General features: G+C 47.4%; 1 protein-coding gene across 2 annotated transcripts in view; it reads right to left on the bottom strand.

Moving 5' to 3' along the window:
- SPATA13 (spermatogenesis associated 13) overlaps nt 1–25,842 on the bottom strand; it is a 289,978-nt gene that overhangs the window by 101,116 nt on the left and 163,020 nt on the right. Inside the window, exon 1 of one of the 2 annotated variants that reach the window (XM_061434946.1) lies at nt 4,787–4,876. The exons of the other annotated variant lie outside the window; for it this stretch is intronic. The gene's annotated coding sequence lies outside the window, so the exon portion shown is untranslated. Of the gene's footprint in view, nt 1–4,786; nt 4,877–25,842 lie in introns of those variants that run through there. 2 annotated transcript variants of the gene reach the window in all.

The raw sequence follows: 25,842 nt of genomic DNA, 5'->3' as shown, positions 1-25,842 counted from the left end.
GATCTTTGACGGAGCACTGAAGAGCTGCTGTTTTTCATACATTCTAGAGCGCTGGTTCTCAAGCTAGCATGCAAGAAACTCACCTGGAAGGTGTTAAAATACAGACACACACCCGCGAGTCTCTGAGTCTGGGGGCTTCCAGGGGGAAAGTCCTAGAATTTGCTTTTCTAACGAACCTGGGAGATAGTGACTCAGAACCACTGCTCTGGGCACACAGTGACAGTAATGAACAAAGGGCCCCTCAATTCTGGGGGCCACTCAGAATTGTCTAACGGTCCCTCATCACCAAACTGGGGTCTGTCTCCCCACCTCTTATTCTGTCCCCAGAGGCTGGAATGTCTCCCTCTGTCAGCCCCTTCCCCAACCTGAGCACTCCTGTTCAGCCCAGGCTGTGGTTAGCGCCTCCTCCAGGAAGGCTTCCTGGACCCTAGGCCTCTCATGGACTTCCCTAACCACTCCCTGCAAATTGACCCCTCACCTGCTATGGGTCCCCAGACTTTCACACAGCAGCCTCTCCCCCCTGAAAGTGTTTGAGCCTCCCTGAGGGTAGGGATGTTCCTAGCATCCAGCACAGAAACTCTTGAAGCCACAGAGTCCCAACACCCCAAGTGGACAGGTTTCTACACCTACAGGTCAGTGGTTTTAGGACTCCGACCTACTCTCTCTCTTTACACCTTGTATGTGGTGGTGAGTGACCAGGGCCTGACCCTGTTTAATGTAACTGAGGTGTAACTTTGATACTCCACGACAAGACTGCTTACTGCTCCTGTTATATGAACAGCAATTTCCCTGAAAGCCTGTGATCCCGGTTCTGCTACCAGGAGCAAACCTCCTCCCTGGCCTCCCAACCCCTCTGCTCTGAGAGTAAAATCAGGGTTCCGTCCCCTGCACCTGCCTGGGATGCCAAGCAAAGACCCTGGCTTCCTGTGGGCTGCCTCCCGCAATGTCCACCTTCCAGGCTAGTCATTTCAGACCTGTGTGCTATTTTCTCCAAGGACTGCCTGCCAATCTCTGTAATGGAGCTAATCAGGGAGGGAAAAGGCTGGTCCCTCTCTCTCCCAGATTAGCCATCTGCGGCAAGCCCCAGATGGACAGAGGTCCTCTTAGAGCTCCTCAACTCCATGGCTAAACCACAAGACAGAATGGGGGCCCACTCAGATCTGGCCAGAGAAAATGTCCCAAGTCAGGCACCCAGTCCCTGAAATAACAGCGCTGAGCTTGCAGCGCTTTCATGGTGACATGGAAACAGGCGGAGGTTATTTCTGGCCAAGTAATCAGGTCCTCGAAGGTCCTAGAGAAGGGAGGGAACAGTTCTCTGTCTAGGACACCTGAAGATCACGAGCACAGGCTGAAGCACGGGGCATCACCCGTGACCACAAGCGTTGACATGCCGACCACAGCACATGGCCACAGCCACGTTTGGACTACACCTGTCCATCTGGGGCTTGCCGCAGCTCCTGGCTTCCCCCAGTCAGCAAGCGTACCCCTGGTCCAGGAGAGAGATGAACGAGGGTGATCGGAAACCCCCTAAGGCCCCACGCACCCCTTCGTATCCTCACCTCGGCTCAGCACCAAGAAACTTCTAGCTCGTAAAAAGCCCTGAGGACACTGCTGTGGAGGGAGCTACAAGCTTCAGAGGAGACAGGCTGGAAATGCATGCGTGTGGGTCTCCTGAGCCAGGCAGCCCCATGTTCAAACGTCAGCCTTGACTCGTCCTATGGGGCTATAGCCATGAACCTTGACGCCTTCACCTATGCAAGGGAGCTGTGAACCTAACCTGCTCTTCAGTTACACAGTCCTCATCCAAACCACAGGACACAGACACGTCTCATCAGTTCTCCCAGGGACGCACAGACCCACCCATCTCATTCGGGAACATCAGAGAGAAGTTAATTACATGCAACGTACACCTGAGGGCATCAGGGCTGGATTCTGTCAAGAACGGCAGGTATGGAATGGTTGAGCAACTGTCGGGAGGCAGCACCCTCTAGGTTCCCCGAGGCCTCCTGGAGAAAGAGGTGAACCAGACAGCAGGGAGCGAAGCTGGGAACTGGGAGGCACGGACGGGAGTCCCAGGTCAGTAGGAGAGACCGGTAGGCAGGGCAAGGGCAACAGAGACAGGCTTCCCGTCACCTCTGTTTCATCTGAGATGCAGAGATGAAGGGAACCACGTGAGTACTAAAGCCTCTCTCTCTACAAGTGGAAAACGCAATCCAACATTCCAGTTACTGATTCTGAAACCGCCATGGATTGTACAATATGCGTCTAGAAAGCAGAGGTTCCTGCCTGGTGTTCCTGCCTGATGTTCTGGAAAACAAAAAGTACTTCTTTCTAAAACACTTGAATTTATACTTTTGTGTTTTTATGATCCCATGTATGCCATTACGTATCTCAGAAGCAAATATTCTTAAAATATTTAGCTTTCAGACCAAAAAAAAAGAGCCCACAGACAATTCCATCCTCAATGAATCCTCCTGATGCCTCTGAGCTCAGGAAAGAGGGGGTGGGGGGGGGCAGCGCTCGCTGCTCCACACAGCAGTCTCTGAGAGGCCACCCCGCCAGGCTGTAGAGCCAGGCATGGAGAGTCCTGGCCCAGCAGCCAGCAGGTTGGGCATCTAGGGCCAGCCCTACCGTCCGGCTGCCTCCCTTGGACATGTCATTTTATTTCTCTGGGCCACAGTTTCCTCATCTGTGGAATATAAAGTCCCTTCTAGCCATCGAAGCAGAAAACTTTCCCAAGACTCTGCTTCAGCATCTGCAAAAGAACAAATACTTTCCTACAACTCACAGGAAGGCGAAGGAGATATCCGAACAAGGCTTTAAATTGTACAATGAAATGGAAACAAACTGACTCACAGCATCACAGGGCGCTCAAGGACCCTGAAGCTCTGGCCAGCTAAAGTGAAACTGACCTCTCACTGTAGGGGTGGAGCAGCTGGCAATGGTCTTGGCATGAAGCTTTCTCGAGCTCTCCTGTAGCCAAGGGGGCCAGCACTCCCTTCAGGAAAGCCAGCTGGAAGTCAGTCCAGGCAGCGTCCCCGTCTTTCTGGAGGACGGGAGACAACAGCTTTTCCACACACGCAGCTCTACAGGTACAGCTATTATGCCCTCAACTGCTATAAAATGCAGACTAAATAAAACACACAAATAATAACCTCATTCCCAAAGCCAAATCCCAACCCATGTCTGAGTTCAAAAGTTGGTGTGGTGAGAAGAGGGGCTCTGGGCCTGGTATTTCACTTCTCCAAGCCTCCCTTTATCCATCTGTAAAATGGGGCTAGGAATGCATCGATGTTACAGGGATGCGAGGAGGATTCATGAGTTATTACTGCATGTACATTCCTCAGAAGGGTGCCTGGCTCCTTGTAAGTGCTCGATAACTGCTACCTAACATTCATATCAACATGAGTATCAACACAGCCAGAGAACTTGTCTACGGATGGTACTACTTCAGCAAGAATACACACACAACCAGGAGAGGCAAGGAGATTCTTGAATCCACAGCAGTCCTGGGGAAGCTGCCACCTCCTCCTGACACTTTCCGACATTCTAAAATAAAGACGTCTGCCAGGTGATGGGGGACCAACTGGAAGAGAAGAAATGGACAGAGGGACGGCAGTGCAGGAGAAAACTCAGCAACCAGAAGAACCGAAACAAGCTGTGCACTGGAGGCGGGGAAACCACAGGGAGAAACAGGTAAAAGGCAGGTAAAAGACACAGGAGCTTAAGCAGAAAGACAGACCGGCAGCCTGGTGGCAGGAGAATGGCTGATCTGGGGACCAAGGCAGGTGGGTGAAGATGAGAATGCTGGGTAAGAAACAGTCACATAAAATTCTAAAGGGTGGAGGAGGGGCAGAGGGCAAGGTTCAGAACAGGGAGGCACAGACAACAGGTCCCGGGGACACTGCACTGAGGAAGCCTGGTAGAAGGGGGACACAGAAAGGTAGCGTTCGTTAGGAGGTTGGGGGGGCGGGGTGTGGAAAAAAAAGGTAAAGTTTCTGTGCCTGCTAGAGAAGGCGCGCACAGAACTTGGGGACTTGGCAGGGATAACAGGGTAGAAAACACAGGCACGGAAAAAGAGGTGAGACGCGGGAGCACGGCGGGACACACGAATTTAGACGGCCTTGGTAACAAGTGCTAAATAAACTCAAGTTATTCTACTCATCGACAAGACTGTCCAGTGCTGGGAAGCAACTGACCGAAAGAGTTTTGAGAGTTTTGTTTGTCTTCTTGGTTGGTTTGGCTCTTTTCCCGCACCTGGAGGGATTGGGGGAGGGCATTGATCGGGCTCTGAGACAGTACAGCCAGATGGTGGCCGTCCGCTCAGGTCACCCGAGTTCCCCAAACGTGGGCGCAGCACTGGTCTGTAACCCCGGGGGCTGGGGTGCCGACAACCCCCACCACGCCGACCACAAGTGGAAGGAAAACGGCCCTGGAGCCCACCCTCCAGCTCGGGATCCCGCCGTCTCTCTCGGGAGATGAGGCCCGGGGCACCAGGGAGCGAAGTTCTCCAGCGCATCCCCTGGGCGGCGCGGCCGCCCCGCGCCTTTGTCCCTCCCGCAGCCCGCGGCGGGTCAAGTCCTGAGGGTCCCCGGGCGCGCGGGGCTGGAGTCCCACGGTCCGGGGCCGCCCGGCCGCGCAGCAAACGCACTGAGCGAACCTCACGCCGAGGCTGCAGGGCCGGCGTTGGGGTACCTCCGCTCCTGGACTCGGGCTCCCTGTGGACACCCAGGCACCGACGCTGCAGACCGCCGGCCCAGCGCCCCGTGCCCCAGCGCAGCCTCACCTACAGCGGCCCCGCTCGCAGGAGCCTCCGAAGTCGGCCGATCCTAGAGGTCCTGGCGACTTAGGATCAGTCCTGCCTGGCCCCGCGAAGCTCTGAGCACGCCGGAGCCGCGGAGAAGCCTCAGCTCTGGCGAATCGACTTTGAGCTGGCGGGCTCGGATGCGGCGCGACGAGCGCGGGGTGGAGCACACCAGCCTCCGCCTCCCTGCCCAGGCCACGCCTCCGCCCGGGCCACGCCCCCGGCAGGACTCTTCTTCCGCCCCAGGCCAGGCCACGCCCATTCTCTGGCCACGCCCCCGAACGGCCACGCCCCCGGCAGGGCTCTCCTTCCGCCCCTGGGCCACGCCACGCCCTTCACTGGCCACGCCCATGCCCACGCCCCGCCCCTAGTCCGGCTCTCCTTCCACCTCCCCCAGGCCACGCCACGCCTGTCCCCTGGCCACTGCCTAGGCTCGGCTCTGCCACTTGCTTCAGGCCACGCCTCCAGTTTGGCCCCTAGACAACCCCCCCAGCCCCACCCCTATCCCAGGCTACCTTGGCAGCAGCCCCGCTACCCCCACCATTCTCCCAACCATTCCCAACCCCACCCCCATCTACCACGAGGATATCCCCCCACCGCGTTGGCGGCCCTGCTACACTGCCCCCAGACCCTAGCTCCTCTTCTCCTCAGCTACATGCCTCAGCCCGGCTCCCTTCCATCCGCAGCCAACGACTCCCCCCATACCAGCACCCCCAGCCCGGCCCCCCTAAGCTCGGCCCCACCCCTACCCCAAGAACTCCCCAGCCTCGCCTGGGGCCGGGGGAGCGAGGAACATTTGCTCCTCCCCACCAGGGCCACTGCGCCTCGCAGCCCCCTGGCCCCATCTCTGTAGGCCAAGGCGCCCTGGCTGCCCTTTTCGAGGGGCGGGTGTTGGGGAGAAAACCCAGAATGAAGACTTTTAAACCTACCCACCCTCCAGGACGCACAGCAGGTCTTCCGTGGGCTGTGTGGGTGAACCATTCAGGTTTCACCTCCCTGGTGGCTCAAGGCTTAATCACTAATTCACGCGAAAACCACAGAGGCAAAGGCAGCCCTCCAGCGCTAAGATCTGGGCCTTAAAACTTACATGATTGTTTCCTGATGTGCACCTAATGGAATTCATAAAATAAACATGTTCTTTTAAAAACTGCCATCTTTTAGATGATTCATTTCAGTGGTTCTGTGTGCCAGCACTATTATTATAAACATGTGTTACTTTTATAATCAAAGAAGAACAACCACCTCTATTAAAAAACTAAAGAACATATAAATATATTAAATTTCGAATGTGTGTGTTGTTCTTGGTCACTCAGTGGTGTCTGACTCTTTGCAACCCCATGGACTGTAGCCTGCCAGGCTCTTCTATCCATGAGGATTCTCCAGTCAAGAATACTGGAGTGGGTTGCCACACCCTCCTCCAGGGGATCTTCCGGACCCAGGGATGCAACCCAGGTTTCCCACATTGCAGGCAGATTCTTTACTGTCAAAATTAATTCTATGTATGCTTTCTTGAAGAGTGAAAAACTATTCTGTGTGATACTCAAATGGTGGCTACATGTCCTTATGCATTTGTCAAAACCAGAATATACAGCACAAGGAGTGAACCCTTATGTAAACTCTTTCATCATAATCTATCAACCAATGTGCCACACTGAGGCAAAATGTGGGTAACAGGAGAAACTCGAGGGGAGGAGCTGAGGGAATCTATGCCAACTCTCCTTTCCTCTCATTCTTTCTGTAAACTAAAAAAAACAGCCCATTAATTAATGCACAGGCCTCCCTGGTAGCTCAGCTGGTAAAGCATCGGACTACAATGCAAGAGACTGCAGTTCAACTTCTCGGTCAGGAAGATCCCCTGGAGAAGGGATACGCTACCCACTCCAGTATTCATGAGCTTCCCTGGTGGCTCAGAGGTAAAGAATCTGCTTGCAATGTGGGAGACCTAGGTTCGATCCCTGGGCCCCTGGAGAAGAGCGTGGCAACTCTCTCCTTCTTGCCTGGAGAATCCCCATGGACAGAGGGAGCCAGTCCATGGGGTCACAAAGAGTCGGACACGATTGAGCGACACAGCTCGGCAATTAAAGCACACACACCAAAATATTAATGGTCATTTTCTCTGGGTGGTGGGAATATGAGCAAATCCTTGCTATTGTTTGGATCTTTATTGAAGTTCTCCAAATTTTCAACAATGAACACATTTTTTAAAGCAGAAACATATAAACAGGCAATAGAAAATTTTAGAGAGCTCTCATGAAAGGCTAATGTCAAATATTTCATTTTATTTCCTTTTTAAATTTTATTGAAATATAGTTGATTTATAATGTGTTAATTTCTGCTATACAGAAAAGTGATTCTGATACATACATATATATTATTCTCTTTTTAATATTCCTTCCCATTATGGTTTATCACAGAATATTAAATATAGTTTCATGTGCTATACAGTTGCTGTTGTTCAGTCTCTACGTCATGTCTGACCCTTTGCGACACCATGGGGTCCTCTGTCCATGGGGTTTTCCTGGCAAGAATACTAGAGTGGGTTGCCATTTCCTTTTCCGTATTTTATTTCTACTTTATATAACTTTAACAAAACCTGCAAGAAGCTCTCAAAATTGTTAAAAATGACATCAATTTCAATATTGTTTAAAAAAAGCATATCAAGGACTGAATTGAGTTTTTAAATTAGCTCTTTAGAATTACCAAAAATCAGAGGAAAAAATTTTGAAAAAATCAGTATCTCAAAGGATCATCTCTGCCTGCTTGGAAATTGTCACAAATATTTACATGAACACATGAACACTGGCCCTCAGATAAACAGATTTCTCTAGAGCTGTAAAGGCTTGGCCTCGAGGCATCTTGTCCCTGTGATCTAGCCCTTGACCTTTCTGGGTTTCAGTTTCTTCAGTGAAAAGGGAAACACCCTCTCGTTGTTCTTCAGTTGCTCCTGTCTGACTCTTTAGGACCCCATGGACTGCAGCAAGCCAGGCTTCCCTGTCCTTTACCATCTCCCAGAGTTTGCTCAAACTCATGTACATTGAGTCAGTGATGCTATCCAATCATCCCATCCTCTGTTGTCCCCTTCTCCTCCTGTCTTCAATCTCCCAGCATCAGGCTTTTTCCAATAAGTCGACTCTTTGCATCGGTGGCCAATGGATTGGAGCTTCAGCATCAGTCCTTACAATTAATATTCAGGACTGATTTCCTTTAGGATTGACTGGTTTGATCTCATGGCCGATCAAGGGACTCTCAAGAATCTTCTCCAGCACCACAGTTCAAAGGCATCAATTCCTCCATGTTCAGCCTTCTTTATGGTCCAACTCTCACATCCATGCATGACTACTAGAAAAACCACAGTTTTGACTATATGGACCTTTGTCAACAAAGTGATGTCTCTGCTTTTTAATATGCTGTCTAGGTTTGTCATAGCTTTTCTTCCAAAGAGCAAGTCTTTTAATTTAATGGCTGCAGTGCTTGCTTAGGCAGCATATATACTAATTTCATGGCTGTAGTCACTGTCTGCAGTGATTTTCGAGCAAAAATACCAAACTTCAGCCCATGTAGGACTCCTGGTATCTTAGTACATGTGGATGCTTAATAATTAATAGTTCCTGCCCTTTAAAATATACTTTAAAAAAATTTTAGTGGGATTCTTAAGCTCCTGAGATAAAAGATATGTCTGGTTTTAGATTATTAACTTATTTGACAAAACAGGATGGTTAAAGAGAAAAACCACTGATTGACATGGAGAGGCTGGGTGTTGTACACCAGGGCCGGCACTAGTTAACAGGCTTCGAGGGTATGAATCACCAGACTTCTCCAGCTCTCACCTCCCTAATCTGTTAAAGGAGTGACATGGACCAGTCATCTCGAAGTTTCCTTCAGCTCCCATCATTCCACTGGGAGTCTCACCGTGACTTCTGAGGACAAATGCCCTAAATCTCCCACAGTGACCATTTTCTGCCCACAGGAACCGCCATCACTCACAGCCCTGCAAACAAAGGTGACATCTGCATTCCACCTTCCCCACCAACGGGAACTTCCAAAGGTTTCTTTGGTCTTTTTCCCATCCTAGTAATATGCTGCTGCCCAGCTCTGACCAGCAGCTTAAACTCTAATTCTATTAGGAAGTCAGTTCAAAGTTTCCACCAAAGAAAGAAGGAACCACCACTGGCACTGATACAAACCACCAGCTCTTATCAAGTCGACTGTGCATTTTTTTTTCACATGATAACCTCCCTGAAATTATGTGTCCCTCTGTTAATATTTCCTGAGCACTTCCCATGCTATGTCCTTCACACTCACTCCACTGAAAGATTCAAAGCAGTGCTTGGTGTACCATTATCTTTTGTTGTTTATGATACAGAAAACAAAGCTCAGTAAAGTTGAAAGAGTCACCTACAGTCACACAGCTAGTGAATGATGGAGCTGTGATTTAATTTCACGTACCTGCTTTAAAACACTATGTAGAAAGCAGGACTGTAAGTGCCCAGAGTTCTGAAGGAGCATTGCTGCATTCAGTTTGCTCAAAGTTCCTGTTAGTCTGGTTTCTCAGGAGACAGGACAGGGGAGGGAAGAGTTATACCCTGAATGTTTGTGCCCCTAAATCCTTATGTTGAAGGCTAACACCCAACGAGATGGTTTTAGGAGGTGAAGATGTTCAGATAAGTAGGTTTATGTGAAGTCATGAGGATGGGGCCCCGGGATGAGATCAGTGCCCTTAAAAGAAGAGGAAGAGAGACCAGAGCCCCCATCTCTGTCTCTTTCTTTCCCCACCAGGAAGAGACTATACACCAAGAAATGGGTTCCCACCATTCACCAAATCTGCTGGTGCCTTCATCTCGGACACCAGAATAATGAGAAATAAATTCCTACTGTTTAAGCCCCCAGGCTGTGGTACTTTTCATTGCAGCCTAAGCTGACTAATACTGTAAGGAAACTCCCTTCTTATTTCAGATTTTTCTTTTTGAGGAGCTTCCACAAAGTAACCCTTCTGGCCTCAGGCCCCACCCTCTGCACCAAAGAAGGAGTTGCTGACAGGTGGGAGGAACCCATTGGTCCACCTACCTTGATAAAGTGAAAGTGAAAATTGCTCAATTGTGACTGACTCTTTGTGACCCCATAGACGTGTAGCCTCCATCCATCGGGATTCTCCAGGCCAGAATACTGGAGGGGGTTGCCATGCCCTTCTCCAGGGGATCTTCCCAACCCAGGTCTCCTGAGTTGCAGATGGATTCTTTAACATTTGAGCTACCTGGGAAGCTGCTACCTTGATAGGATAGACCTAATTTATTAGTAGTTTGACAGTAATTCTTTAGAAACACAGAGGAATCACTCTTATCTAACCTCTCTACCCAGACGTCATCAGAGAGCAATCTGGAGTCAGGGACTGCCACCTGCAGGGTGGTGGTGGGGGTGACTTCAGTTCTATGCCTGGCTGGGGGCAGGGGGCACTAAGAGGATATTAGTGAGAACTTTTCTCAGACCTAAAGTCTGAGATTTGATTGACGATATCACTACATTTTTATCTTCATCTGTCAGTCTCCAGTGCCCTGTTTCTTCATTGCTTGTAGAGGCGGAAGGGGATCAAGGAGGGTGGGTAAGATCAAGAGGTAAGATCCAGGTCTCCACTCCAGCCCTGGGGCTTCAGGAAGATAACTTAACATTCCCGGGAGTCTTCCTTATCTGTGAACACTGGGGTGGAAATCAATTGTGAAAACGTCCCAGGTCAAAGCCTGAGTAAAATGGTAAAACCTGAGGAAACTGGTAAAATTTCAGTAAATGGAGACTGGTTTTATCAATTAGAATGGACAAGCAGGATTCACTGCCTTCTGTTCTACAGTGTATTAGATCAGATATCTAAGTATTCTAGAATGAAAAAATACTGTTTGGTATTCATCAAATTATGTTGGCACATAAGTATCTATTAGGTGGGAAAGAGGGAGAGTTTACCTTGCTCTTTGCTCGAGAATGGGGCATGGAGCCCACAGGGCTGGAGGGCACTTGGCAGGGGTGGGAGGTAGACACGCTGGGACCCCAGGCAGTATCTATTGCAGTGCCCTCCTCCCGTACTCAGCTAAAGGACTGCTCTCACACCTGGGTCTGGAGGGAATCTGATGGGTAGGGCCACCCTGAGATGAGGAGAAAGGGAAGAGGAGAAGGAACAGAAATAGCTTTCTCAGCTCTTTCCTGTTGCTCAGAATTGGGCCTTCCTGGGGGTGCTAGTGGTAAAGAACCTGCCTATCAATGCAGGAGACATAAGAGACGCAGGTTCGAGACCTGAGGTTGGGAAGATCCCCCGGAGGAGAGCATGGCAACCCACTCCAGTATTCTTGCCAGGACAACTCCATGGACAGAGGAACCTGGCCGGCTACATACAGTCCATAGGGTTGCAAAGAGTCAGACACAACTGAAGTGACTTAGCACACACGCATAACTGAACCACTTTGCTGCTGCTGCTGATGCTGCTAAGTCGCTTCAGTCGTGTCCGACTCTGTGCGACCCCATAGACGGCAGCCCACCAGGCTCCCCCGTCCCTGGGATTCTCCAGGCAAGAACACTGGGGTGGGTTGCCATTGCCTTCTCCAATGAATGAAAGGGAAAAGTGAAAGTGAAGTCGCTCAATCGTGTCCGACTCTTAGCGACCCTATGGACTGCAGCCCACCAGGCTCCTCTGTCCATGGTATTTTCCAGGCAAGAGTACTGGAGTGGGTTGCCATTGCCTTCTCTGAACCACTTTGCTAAATACCTGTAACTAACACAACATTGTAAATCAACCATATTTCAAGTAAAAAAAAAAAAAAAAACTAGAGTCCCCACGTAACTCCCCTTACCCCTCCCAACAGCTTCCCCTATTATTAACATCTCCATCAGTGTAGCACATATGTGTTACAACTGCTGAGCCAATATTAACAGATCCCTGCTAACACAAGCCCGCAGCTCATACCTAGGTTCACTCTTCATGTTATTCAGTTCTGTGGATTTTGATGGATGCAGATACCATGTATCCATCACAGGAGAGCTTCATTGCCCTAAAGATCCCTCCCCACCCCCCCGTCCGCCCCCCCTCCCGCCGCCCCCCCCCCCCACCCCCCCGCCCCGTGCTCAGGAATCCCTTGGTGGTCCAGTGGCTAAGACTCCATGCTCCCAATGCAGGGGCCCCAGGTTTGACCCCTGTTCATGGAACTAGATTCCACATGCCACAACTAAAGATCTTTCATGCTGTAACTAAGCCCTGGTGCAGCCAAATAAAAAAATAAATATTTTAAGCACAATCCCCTGTACTCTACCAGTTTATCCCTCCTTCCCCTCTAATCCCTGGCACCTACTGGTCTTTCCAGCATCTCCATAGTTTTGCTTTTTCAGAATGCTGTACAGTTGGAGTCGTACACTGTGTAACCTTAGGGAGCATGAATGACTTTACATTTGATGGCACTCTAAGACCTCAGATGTGCATTTGTGTTAGCACAGATCAAAGAGATCTCTGAAAGGGCACCAATTTTTTTCCTTCTCCTTTATTTACTTTGAGATCTCCCACAATACTAGGTACAGAGTGCTGTGCCATGCTTAGTTGCTCAGTCATGTCTTATTCTTTGTGGCCGCATGGACTGCAGCCTGCCAGGCTCCTCTGTTTATGGGAATTCTCCAGGCAAGAACACTGGAGTGGGTTGCCATGTCCTCCTCCAGGGGATCTTCCCAATCTAGGGATCAAATCCAGGTCTCCCACATTGCAGGTGGGATCTTTACCAGGGAAGCCTAGGTACAGAGTAGGCACCAGGTATTCAATAAAGCAGTAAGTGACAATAATAATAATACAGCATTAGTTATTATCATGTGCTTTAAAGTCTATTACAAATATGAGATGGAATTATTAAAAAAAAAAAAAAAACAGTTCCTAAAATCAGGGCTCTCACTGTCTAGGCATGCTGCCAGCCCTTTTGGCTGATTTTTGTAAGTCCTATTAAAACAATCATTCTTTTCAACTCCAAAATTCTAAGCAAACTCCTAATAACCATCGCAGCCCACAACTCTAATTTGAAAGGAATCATATGACCAGTCTTGAATTTCAACTCTGACCAATCTCTTTCATTTTAAAATCCAAGTTAATCCTTTTTTTCCCCATCAACTTCAAAAGTACTGGAGAACAGATGGGAGAAAACAGAATGATTCATTGTTTACTTATAAGTAACCTTTAAGTAATGAACACATTAGGGAGACAGTGTAGTATATCTGAAAAACTGGGTTGTATTACAGATCCATATTCACTAAGGAATATTCACATAAGCCTCTAGACCTGGGTAGTGAGGTAGGAGGAATAAATGAACGTGCCAGAAAAATGGATTATAACAGGATCATATTCTTAGAGGTGTAAGAAAGTAGTGATGAAGTCATACTTTTACCAAGTCAGTTAAAGAAACTGGTTGCAAATGATCAATATTCTTGTTATTACTGCCACTGTGACTATCCATTGGGCTTCCCCAATGGCTCAGCAGTAAAGAATCTGCCTGTAATGCAGGATTTTGATCCCCAAGTTGGGAAGATCCCCTGGAGGAGGAAATGGCAACCCACTCCAGTATTCTTGCCTGGAGAATCCCATGGAGAGAGGAGCCTGCCAGGCTCCAGTTGATAGGGTGGAAAGAGTCAGACACAACTCAGTACCTAAACAACAAAAAACAACAAACAAGATAAGACTGTAGCCTACTTACGTATGTGTCTCCTTAGCAGCAATTTTATTTATCCATTCCTATCTTTCTTGGTGGCTCAGAGGTTAAAGCGTCTGCCTCCAATGTGGGAGACCCGGGTCCGATCCCTGGGTCAGGAGGATCCCCTGGAGAAGGAAATGGTAACCCACTCCAGTATTCATGCCTGGAGAATTCCATGGATGGAGAAGCCTGGTAGGCTACAGTCCACGGGGTCGCAAAGAGCCAAACACAACTGATCGACTTCACTTACTTACTTATCTTTAAATTAAAACCATCGATTTTTTTCTGTTGACCCACCCTCATGGAAGCCACTCAGAGTCTCAAGGATGCTCTGTGCATGGGGGCAGGGGGCTGACTGAACTGGAGGACTGTCATGTCAGGTTTGGAGAGACTAATGCTCCCTTCCAAGGCAGGAACCGCCTTTCTGCTGGGGCTGGAAGACGCCCGCTGAGTTGGCCATCGTCCCTCATGATCATTTCTGAATTGGGATGGGCTTTGTCAGTGGGACCAGGATGCCCGAGGCCCATTGCCTGAGGGTCCCTACCTAGTGCGCAGAGTGTGGACAGTTGCTGTGTCCCCAGGCACATCCTCCTCCAGTCAGCCAAGATGCCCAAAGCTGTTTTCTCCTCCTCTGCTTCCAGTGCTCTTCAGAAAGGAACCCCACACCACCTCTCACCCCAAGTGTCTCCACTGCCTCTACTCAGCTACAGGCAGACCAGGCCTCACATTGCACCCATGCAATTTGGTGGGCACAGGTGCTTGTCCATCTCCTTCCTCTTTCCCCATCCCTCAGCTTTTTTTTCCCTCAACAGCCAGCTGAGGTTCTCTCATCCACCAAGTTGAATTCTCTCCTCTGTCTTGCTCACACACCTAGCCAGCACCACCAACCCTGTTTTTAGTTCATGCACCTTTCTCTCTTTCTGGATTACAGTGGAGCCTTCCTGCATTCCTTTGCCGACAAAGGTCTGTAGTCAAAGCTATGGTTTTTCCAGCAGTCATGTATGGATGTGAGAGCTGGACCATAAAGAAAGCTGAGAGGTGAAGAACTGATGATTTTGAACTGTGGTGTTGGAGAACACTCTTGAGAGTTCCCTGGACAGCAAGGAGTCTATCCAACCAGTCTATCCTAAAGGAAATCAACACTGAATATTCACTGGGAGGACTGATGCTGAAGCTGAAGCTCCAATAGTTTGGCCACCTGATGGGAAGAACTGACTACTTGGAAAAGACCCTGGTGCTGGGAAAGATTGAAGGCAGGAGGAGAAGGGGATGACGGAGGAGATGGTTGGATAGCATCACCAACTTGATGGACATGAGTTTGAGCAAGCTCCAGGAGTTGGTGATGGACAGGAAAGCCTGGCGTGCCACAGTCCATGTGGTTGCAAAGAGTCAGGCACGACTGAGCGACTGAACCGAAATGAACTTCCTGCATTGGACAGAGAGCTTCCGGAAACATGGATTAAGTCGTCTGCATCACCTCTCATCCTGTTAAGTTTGTTCCCTTTTGCTTCTTGTGTATGTGTCACACAACATGCAAAGCCATACCTTGTGGGTCATTAAAAGTTCATGTGTCAGAACTGTTTTCTCCATAGCGTGCACTGGCACTTTCGCCAAGTGCCCCCGGCCCCAGAGCCTAACAGCTGATTTCAGACAAATACCTTCATTCTCCCATCTGTAAGCTGGGAATTGGAAGAAGCATTGACTTGTCTTTCCTTGCTCTCCAAGCTCAAATCTAGCTACATAAATGCTGACCTCCACCCTCTGACTCTTCCTACAAGGCTTGCAATTATTTTCATTACATCTGTGAACATTTCATTTGAAGTCCTCTGTGTCTGCAGATTAACCAAGGTGTGATGCTTGTGATGTTTCCGTGAAGTGTGGGGTACAGTGGATCATGGAACCAGACAGTTCAGTTCAGTTCAGTCGCTCAGTCGTGTCCGACTCTTTGCGACCCCATGAATCGCAGCACACCAGGCCTCCCTGTCCATCACCAACTCTTGGAGTTCACTCAGACTCACGTCCATTGAGTCCGTGATGCCATCCAGCCATCACATCCTCTGTTGTCCCCTTCTTCTCCTGCCCCCAATCCCTTCCAGCATCAGAGTCTTTTCCAATGAGTCAACTCTTTGCATGAGGTGGCCAAAGTACTGGAGTTTCAGCTTTAGCATCATTCCTTCCAAAGAAATCCCAGGGCTGATCTCCTTCAGAATGGACTGGTTGGATCTCCTTGCAGTCCAAGGGACACTCAAGAGTCTTCTCCAACACCACAGTTCAAAAGCATCAATTCTTCGGCGCTCAGTTTTCTTCACAGGAACCAGACAGACCTGGGTTCAACCCCTAACTCAACCACTTACAGTCGTGTGACTAGAGGCAGGGGCTTGGCTTCTCTGGGAACTGAGTTTCTACTCGGCCAAGTAAGAACAACAAGATCTCAGCAGCCCAGCATTTGGGTGACCTGGGATAGGGCATGCACGGCCTGTGGAAACACAAGTTCTGAGGCTCAGTGAGTGGTCACCCCCCACCCCATGTGCTAGGGGCCTGGTCCTGGATGAGGCACTTCTCCCCGACGTGATGTGACCTTATTTAGTTTAGGGCACCCATGTGAGGTGGGCGTAATTATTCCCATCTCGCAGATAAGGAAGCCAGCAAGGGTCCTGGAGCAGCCCTGGCCGCATGGCAATGGGTGGATGAGGGGCTGCAGACTGAGCACCCAGTCTCTGTCCCTCCTGCCCCCCTGCCTGCCCTCTTGCTGGTGCTGCCCCTGCTCCCATCCCAGGACCTAGACCCACATCATGGTCCCCTGGTGGGGGAGGTAGTGTCTTCCAGATGTACCCAAGCCCAGAAGCGGTGTGGCGTCAGTACAGAAGGGCTAGGGGGCTGGGTGTCGTGGACTGAGAACTGCTTGGGCAGGAGGAGAGGCTGCTGGCTGGTGATGAGTCTCTGCCCACAGGACACAGAGCAGGAACCCCAGCCCTGGCCTGTCTCAGGTTCCCCAGAGGCAGGGAATAGAATGGTCTCCTAAAGAAATCTTGGTCTGTGAATCATAATTCCAAATTCTAAGTCACTGAGTGATCTACAAAATTCCTGAGAATCCAGAGATGATAAAATAATAATAATAAAAAGAGCAATTATCTTTCAAGGGGCAAATTTGAAATGTTTTCCATATACTGAGAATGGTGCAATATCTCTTCCATGGTATTTCTCCCCCAAATGCATAGCCTCAGTCTAAAATAAGAAAACATCAGGCAACTTCAAAGGGAGGGAGTAACTGGCGGGGATGTTGTGAAACGGTCAAAATCATGAAAGGCAAGGGGACCCAAGAACCACAACAGTGTGAGGAAGCAGTTCGGTTGGCTAACAGAATGTAGTGGGGCTCTCCCAGGTTGGATCCTGAACCAGACAAGGGCATTTGTGGGAGAAACAGTGAATAAAGCGATAGGAATTGTGTCAGGAATTGTGTGATCCTCTTCGGATCACAGCACTGTGGTCATGGCAGATGACAACATCAGGGGAAGCTGGTGAATGAGATATAGAGGCTCTCTCCTACTTTTATAACGCTTTTGTAAGCCTAAAATTATTTACTGTAAAGGCTAAAAAACCAACCAACCAACCAAAACTATGTTCCCTACAAATAATTAACACTGTCCAAAGTTGCACTAACACTAGGACTGCAAAGCGTAATTAGCAACAAAACAAAGCTTGCTGGATTGTTTTAGTGAATAATGAAGAGATGAGGAAGAAAGCTGCCTGGTATATTTTTTATAATCACACAAGCTGGGGCATCTGTTTCTACGTCATGTTGAGCTCATTCCTGGACGCGCTGTTTCGAGACTGTTGTTTCTAGACTGTTGCTTCTACAAGATTCCTCCGAGATGCCTCAGCCTAGGGATAAACAGCTCCATGAAGACTCAACACACCAAGTTAAGTAGCAGTTTTGAAGAAAAGGAAAACACCAGACTTGCCCAAAGTGGTGGTTAGTGTGCCCTGAAACAGCACATTATCGGCCTCGAAGTGATGAATTCGGGAAAAAAAACATTCACTTCATGGTACACCTGGGTCTGTTGTTCTTACTCATCTGAGGCTTCATGGTTACTGATATAAAAGGCAACGATGGTTATCAGTTGTCCTATTTCTTACTATGTAACAAAGACCCATTAAATTCCTTCCGGATACAGGGCACTGGGGCTGCAAGCACAAACAGGATGCAGACCCCCCTCACGCAGACTTCATATTCCTGCAGACACTGTCCGCCTCAGTCACGTTCTGTTGAGAAGCTCTATAGCAGAGGAACAGGCTAAGTATTTGTGGACCACCAAGGAGAGAAGAATTAGTCCAGCTGGAGAAGTCAAGGAAGGATTTGAGGAACGAGTACGATTTGACAGGTATAGAAGGGAGTGTGGGCTTGTGCAATCCTGTGACCTGTTCAGGAGGAGAGGGTGACTAGAATGTGCAGGGAAGCAGGAAGTGGTTGGGAGATTCAAAAGCATTGGCCTAATGTTAAAAAGTGACCTTCATTAGAATGCCTCAGAACACTTAATAAGTTAACTTTTAAAATGCTAATTCTTACTAGTCCTCGTCAAGATCATGCCAAAGTAGAGACACTTCAGTGATTGTAATGTTTAAAATGTGGCAGAGAGCCCTCAGAGAAGCCACGTACTTATGAGGAAAGAAGTTAGAAAAGCAGCCCAGATTTCATGAGCCCACTCCCCTCACCATATTAATTCTGAGCTTTTTAACTTAGGTGACGCACGAACAATCCCTGGCTTGACTTTGATCCTGAATGCCTAATAAACTACGGAAAGCTATTTCAGAAGGACATACACACAGACAAAAACACACATGAAACCAGACTTCTGAACAAGCACGTTTGACCTCGGCAGAGAGATGGTGGCTCTGGATCCAAGGAGTCCTGCTTTGACATCTGACCCTATTTGTTTGGATTCCAGAACCTCTCACCCCAGGTCCCACCAAACCTCCTGCTTATAAAGGCCTTTGAAGATGAAAACCCTATATTTGAATCGCTAGTTTCACTTTGCGACATCAATGAGCCTTTTATATTTTGAAAATATCCTCTCTTCCTGCAGAGAAAACAAAGTGTGGATTGATCATCTGAGCATCTCCATGTCCGTCAGAGCTCTTGATCTTCCCTGAATCCAGCAAGGTAACAATGGTTTGAATATAAACTAACTCTAACCTATACTACTAGGCTCGTGTTTACCAAACACAGAATTGAAGGCCCATTTACCCCTACAAATATACATGTGAAAACAGAAGCAAATAGGTTTACCTCATGGCATTTGCAGCCATAGGTTATTAGAATCGGAAAGGGCCTTAAAGGTGGTCTATACCTTGTGGTTACAGACTTTGAAGCAAGTAGAGATACATGAATAAAGCAAATTGCTCTAAGTGACATAGCTAGGCAGTGCTAGAACCTGGAAAATTCAGAGCAGTCAACTCTTGGTAGAATGGTTTACCTTTACAGATGGCTAGAGTTTATTTTTGTAGTTCTGGTGGTTATAAGCCAGTGTCCCGAAATCTTAAAAGCTAGTTTATATGCTTTTATTTTGTCAATACTATATAGGAATACTTCCCTGATCACCTCTGGACCCTGATCAGGTTCAAGGGGAACAAAGTAAAATTTCATCAGCGCACAGTCACAGGCAGGCAGATTCTACACAGGGTGTCAGACTGTATAAAATATGGCCTTTACAGTGGGGAGAAGGGAGAGGGGAGGGCAAAAGAGGGGCAGGGGATTCAGAGACACAGACTACTAGGTAATAAAATAAACTGCAAGGATATATCACACAACACAGGGAATATACCCAATACTGTACAATAACTATAAATGGAATAGCAACTTTAAAAACTGTGAGTCATTATGTTGCATATCTGAAATGTATAAAATATTGTACATCAACTATATTTTAAATAAATAAATAACAAAAGAGTAAAAATTTTTAAACAAACATAATGGCACCAAAAATAAAATGATTTTCACATTGGTTTAAAAAAAAAAAGTGGCATTTAGTTGCTGGTTTCTTAGACCTGCACTGACACGAAATTGTCAAGCTCTGGTCTAAGAGTACACACACTTCCTGATAAAACTTAATTTTACTTCTTTATGGTATTATGATCATTTATCATTCCTCCTTGATAATAATACTTAAATGTTAGTCACTCAGTTGTGTCTGACTTTTTGCGACCCCATGGACTATAGCCTGCGAGGCTCCTCTGTACAAGGAATTCTCCAGGCAAGAATACCAGAGTGAGTTGCCATTTCTTTCTCCTGGGGATCTTCCCGACCAAAGGATTGAATCCAAGTCTTCTGCAGTGCAGGCAGATTCTTTACCATCTGAGCCATAATAATACTTAAACTGGATTTAAAAGAGGTCTTATTTCCAGATCGGTATTACACACCACATTCTATAACTCTTTCCAGTAAGACATTTTCCCTGTTAGAGAATGAATTTCTCACAGAAATTCTAAGCCCAGTTCTGTGTTCCTAGTTTTATCAAAGAGGAGCCCAAGGCTCAGAGACACCAGGAAGCTGGATGTGGGCCCCTGGGTGAAGTGCTGGAAACACAGGACCAGAGCCCAGGCTCGTTTTTGTCACCGTGATGCTAGGAAGGCTTCACCATTGATCTTCTCAAAGTTGGAGGACCCTTAAAAGCTGAAACCAGAGGATGTGGGAGCTTTGACAAGTTTACAGGGCAGTTACAAAGTGTGCAGACCTGTCTCAGCCACACAGCCGCACCTCTCACAAGTACGTGGATTCGCTGCACCCAAATCCACTGGGTAGCCCTCAAACTGATATTCCCTGTGAGCCCTCTGGGTGCTGACCTAACGCTAGGGCTCCCTGTCCAGACCCCACGGTCAACCACGGGTGGACGCTCTTGTCCCCAGAGCACAGCCATTTGTCACGGAGGTTCTAGAATCAGACCTTGTGGACCACACTTTCTGAGTTTCCCAGTCATTTCTGCCCATAATTGTTTATTTAAAAACACGGGATTTTTGTGGTCTGGCAGTGAAGACCATTCAGGACCTCAGACAAAAAATTTCCTGTTAATAATCTTCTTAGGAAAAGCTCTCTCCCACAGCCCAGCCAAGCCACGCTTAACACCCTCTGCACAACTTCTGAGGCTCGGCTGTGTGAGAGTGACCGAGCTTCTCCAGCCCGTTCAGGAAAGTGACCACATTGTTCTCAGGACATCAAAGATGTGTCTAAAAGGAAGCTCCCTATCCCCAGGTCTTTCAGATTCTGCTAGATTGGCAAACTTTTGTCTCAACTAATACGCTTGCCTCCAGGCGACAAGTCGACCCACGCACAGAATCCTCAGTCCACACCACGACCGTCTCCTTCTGCCCCCTCCGCACAGCAGTGATGCTGAGGATTAGCAAAAGCTCCTCACCAGGGAAACTGAAATCCAGTAAAATTACTGTTAAAGTGTGAAAGCGATGCACATGACAGTCTTCAATCCTGTCTTTTGTAAAAGGCATTGAACTCCTAATTTAGGCGATTATTTTAACCCTGAACAAATGTGATTGTATAGGACACACAGTCTTCAAGCCTCCATGAAAAATACATATTTGTTTAAAATCGACGTGCTGTCTCTGACCCAATGTTTGCGAATCTGAGGAAAAGAGGAGACAGAGGAAAAGGAGCATTTTCTTTTTCTCTTCTGAGGATGACCATCTGAGTTTGCCAAGGCTGCCATAACAAAGTACTACAAACCAGGTGACTAAAATAAGACATGTATTTTCTCCCGTTCTAGAGGTTGGAAATCTGAGATCAACGTGTCTGCAAGGCTGGTTCCCTCCGAGACCTCTCTCCTTGGCATGCAGATGCCACGTGCACCCGTGTCTCTACGTCAGTCATCACCTCCTGCGAGTATGTATCTTCACTGTGCAAACTCCCCTTTTCTATAAGAACACCCGCTGTATTGGCCCCAGGGCCCAGGGCCCACCCCCGTGACTTCATCTGAACTAATCACATCTGCATTACACTATATCTGCAGTGACCCTGTCTCCAATAAGGTCACATCCTGAGGTTCTTGAGGCTAGGGCTTCACTCGCTGGGAAGGTGGCTGGGTGCTCGGACCTTCAGGTGCAGTTTTAGGACCAGATGGCCTCAAGCTGGGGAGGGGAATTCATCTGGCCTGAACCCATAGCCGGTCACACAGCCGTGATGTTCTCGTCACCTGTTTCTCCTGGCAGGGTCCCTCCAGGCACTGTCTCCCCTCTGTCCTTTGTGTGGACCACGTGGTGCCTCTCCCTCCCTACCTGGGCTCGACGTTCCGCCAGGAGCTACGGATACTGCGCGTTTCGGAAGGCGCATGGAGCCAGCTCTCTCCCAGACCAGGACCATCCTGAGGGATCATCATAGTCAGTGAAGTGAAAGAAAAAGAAAGACAAATACCATATGATATCACTTATACATGGAATCTAAACTATGAAACAAGTGGGATTATGAACGAAAGAGAAACAGACCCATAAACAGAAAGCAAGCTAATGGTCACCAAAGGGGAAAGGAGGGGGAGGATAAATTCGGACATTTGGATTAGCATATACACAATACTATATAAAAAAAAACAGATAATGAGCAAGGACCTACTGCATAGCACAGGGAACTATACTCAATGTTTTGTAATAATCTATATGGGAAAAGTGGTGGTGCAGATGACATCACCCTTATGGCAGACAATGAAGAGGAACTAAAAAGCCTCTTAATGAAAGTGAAAGAGGAGAGTGAAAAAGTTGGTTTAAAGTTCAACATTCAGAAAACGAAGATCATGGCATCCGGTCCCATCACTTCACGGGAAATAGATGGGGAAACAGTGGAAACACTGTCAGACTTTATTTTGGGGGCTCCAAAATCACTGCAGATGGTGACTGCAGCCATGAAATTAAAAGATGCTTGCTCCTTGGAAGGAAAGTTATGACCGACCTAGATAGCATATTCAAAAGCAGAGACATTACTTTGCCAACAAAGGTCCATCTTGTCAAAGCTATGGTTTTTCCAGTGGTCATGTATGGATGTGAAAGTTGGGCTATGAAGAAAGCTGAGCACTGAAGAATTAGTGCTTTTGAACTGTGGTGTTGGAGAAGACTCTTGAGAGTCCCTTGAACTGCAAGGAGATCCAACAAGTCCAGTCAAAAGGAGATCAGTCCTGGGTGTTCTTTGGAAGGACTGATGCTAAAGCTGAAACTCCAATACTTTGGCTACCTCATGCGAAGAGTTGACTCATTGGAAAAGACTCTGATGCTGGGAAAGATTGAGGGCAGGAGGAGAAGGGGACGACAGAGGATGAGATGGCTGGATGGCATCACTGACTTGATGCACATGAGTTTGGGTGAACTCCGGGAGTTGGTGATGGACAGGGAGGCCTGGTGTGCTGCAATTCATGGGGTCGCAAAGAGTAGGACATGACTGAGCGAGGGAACTGAACTGATATGGGAAAAGAATCTGAAAAAGTGTGTAAGTATATATATATAGCACTTTCCAGGTGGAGAAGGAAATGGCAACCCACTCCAGTGCTCTTGCCTGGAAAAATCCCAGGAACGGAGGAGCCTGGTAGGCTACAGTCCATGGGGTTGCAGAGTCAGACATGACTGAGCGACTTCGCTTTCACTTTCCCAGGTGGCGCTACTGGTAAAGAGCCTGCCTGTCAGTGACACAGGTAGGAGACAAAGGTTTGATCCCTGAGTCAGGAAGATTCTCTGGAGAAGGACATGGCAATCTACTCCAGTATTCTTGCCTGGAGAATTGCATGGACAGGGGAGCCTTGCAGGAGGGCTCCATAGGGTTGCAAAGAGTCAGACATGACTGAATCAACTTAGTTGTGTGTGTGTGTGTGTGTGTGTGTATATATATATATATACACATATACATATATATATCACTTCTCACTTCAGTTCAGTAGCTCAGTTCTGTCTGACTCTTTGCAACTCCACGGACTGTAGCACGCCAGGCTTCCCTGTCCATCACCAACTCCCGGACTTCACCCAAACTCATGTGCATCGAGTTGGTGATACCATCCAACCATCTCATCCTCTGTCGTCCCCTTCTCCTCCCACCTTCAATCTTTCCCAGCATCAGGGTCTTTTCAAATGAGTCAGTTGTTCGTATCAAGTGGCCAAAGTATTGGAATTTCAGCTTCAACATCCGTCCTTCCAGTGAATATTCAGGACTGATTTCCTTTAGGATGGACTGGTTGGATCTCCTTGCAGTCCAAGGGACTCTCAAGAGTGTTCTCCAAAACCACAGTTCAAAAGTGTCAGTTCTTCAGCACTCAGCTTTCTTTATAGTACAACTCTCATATCCATATAGGACTACTAGAAAAACCATAGCTTTGACTAGACAGACCTTTGTCAGCAAAATAATGTCTCTGCTTTTTAATATGGTTTCTAGGTTTGTTATAGCTTTTCTTCCAAGGAGCAAGCATCTTTTGATTTCATGGCTACAGTCACCATCTGCAATGATTTTGGAGCCCAAGAAAATAAAGTCTGTCACTACTTCCACTGTTTCCCCATCTATTTGCCATGAAGTGATGGGACCAGATGCCATGATCTTTGTTTTTCTGAATTTTGAGTTTTAACCCAGCTTTTCATGCTCCTCTTTCACTTTCATCAAGAGGCTCTTTAGTTCTTGTTCGCTTTCTGCCATAAGGGTGGTGTCATTGCATATCTAAGGTTATTGATATTTCTCCTGGCAATCTTGATTCCAGCTTGTGCTTCATCCAGCCCACCATTTTGTATGATGTACTCAGCATATTGAATGGTTTGCCTTGGAAATGAACAGAGATCATTCTGTCGTTTTTTAGATTGCATCCAAGTACTGCATTTCTGACTCTTTTGTTGACTATGATGGCTACTCCATTTCTTCTAAGGGATTCCTGCCCGCAGTAATAGATATAATGGTCATCTGAGTTAAATTCACACATTCCAGTCCATCTTTGTTCACTGATTCCTAGAATATCGATGTTCACTCTTGCCATCTCCTATTTGACCACTTCCAATTTGCCTTGATTCATGGACCTAATATTCCAGGTTCCTACGCAATATTGCTCTTTACAGCATCAAACCTTGCTTCTCTCACCAATCCCATCCACAACTGGGTGTTGTTTTTGGTTTGGCTCCATCCCTTCATTCTTTCTGGAGTTATTTCTCCACTGATCTCCAGTAGCATATTGGGTACCTACCGACGTGGGGAGTTCATCTTTCAGTGTCCTATCTTTTTGCCTTTAATGCTGTAAAGACCAATAACACTGAAGAAGCTGAAGTTGAATGGTTCTATGAAGACCTACAAGACCATCTAGAACTAACACCCAAAAAAGATGTCCTTTTCCTTATAGGGGACTGAAATGGAAAAGTAGGAAGTCAAGAAACACCTGAAGAAATAGGCAAATTTGGCCTTGGAGAACAGAATGAAGCAGGTCAAAAGCTAATAGAGTTCTGACAAGAGAACACACTGGTCATAGCAAACACTCTCTTCCAACAACACAAGAGAAGACTCTACACATGGACATCACCAGATGGTCAACACTGAAATCAGATTGATTATATTTTTTGCAGCCAAAGATGGAGAAGTTCTATACAGTCAGGAAAAAAACAAGACCAGGAGCTGACTGTGGCTCAGATCATGAACTCCTTTTTGCCAAATTCAGACTTAAATTGAAGAAAGTGGGAAAAACCACTAGACCATTCAGGTATGACCTAAATCAAATCCCTTATGATTATACAGTAGAAGTGAGAAATATATTTAAGGGACAAGATCTGACAGACAGAGTGCCTGGTGAACTACGGACAGAGGTTCATGACATTGTACAGGAGACAGGAATCAAGACCATCTCCAAGAAAAAGAAATGCAAAAAGAAAAATGGCTGTCTGAGGTGGCCTTACAAACAGCTGTGAAAAGAAAAGGAAAAAGCAAAGGAGAAAAGGAAAGATATACCCATTAGAATGTAGAGTTTCAAAGAATAGCAAGGAGAGATAAGAAAGCCTTTCTCAGTGATCAGTGCAAAGAAATAGAGGAAAACAATAGAATGGGAGAGACTAGAGATCTCTTCAAGAAAACTACAGATACCAAGGGAACATTTTATGCAAAGATGGGCTCAATAAAGGACAGAAATGGTACGGACCTAACAGAAGCAGAAGATATTAAGAAGAGGTGGCAATACACAGAAGAACTATACAAAAAAGTTGACCAGATAACCACGATGGTGTGATCACTCACCTAGAGCCAGATATCCTGGAATGTGAAGTCAAGTGGGCTGTAGGAAGCATCACTACAAACAGAGCTAGTGGAGGTGATGGAACTCCAGTTGAGCTATTTCAAATCCT

This window comes from Bos javanicus, chromosome 12 (assembly GCF_032452875.1).
Source record: "Bos javanicus breed banteng chromosome 12, ARS-OSU_banteng_1.0, whole genome shotgun sequence".
In the NCBI taxonomy this organism is placed as follows: domain Eukaryota; kingdom Metazoa; phylum Chordata; class Mammalia; order Artiodactyla; family Bovidae; genus Bos; species Bos javanicus.
Note: the sequence above shows the minus strand (reverse complement) of the source record. Positions and strands in the feature narration are given on the sequence as shown.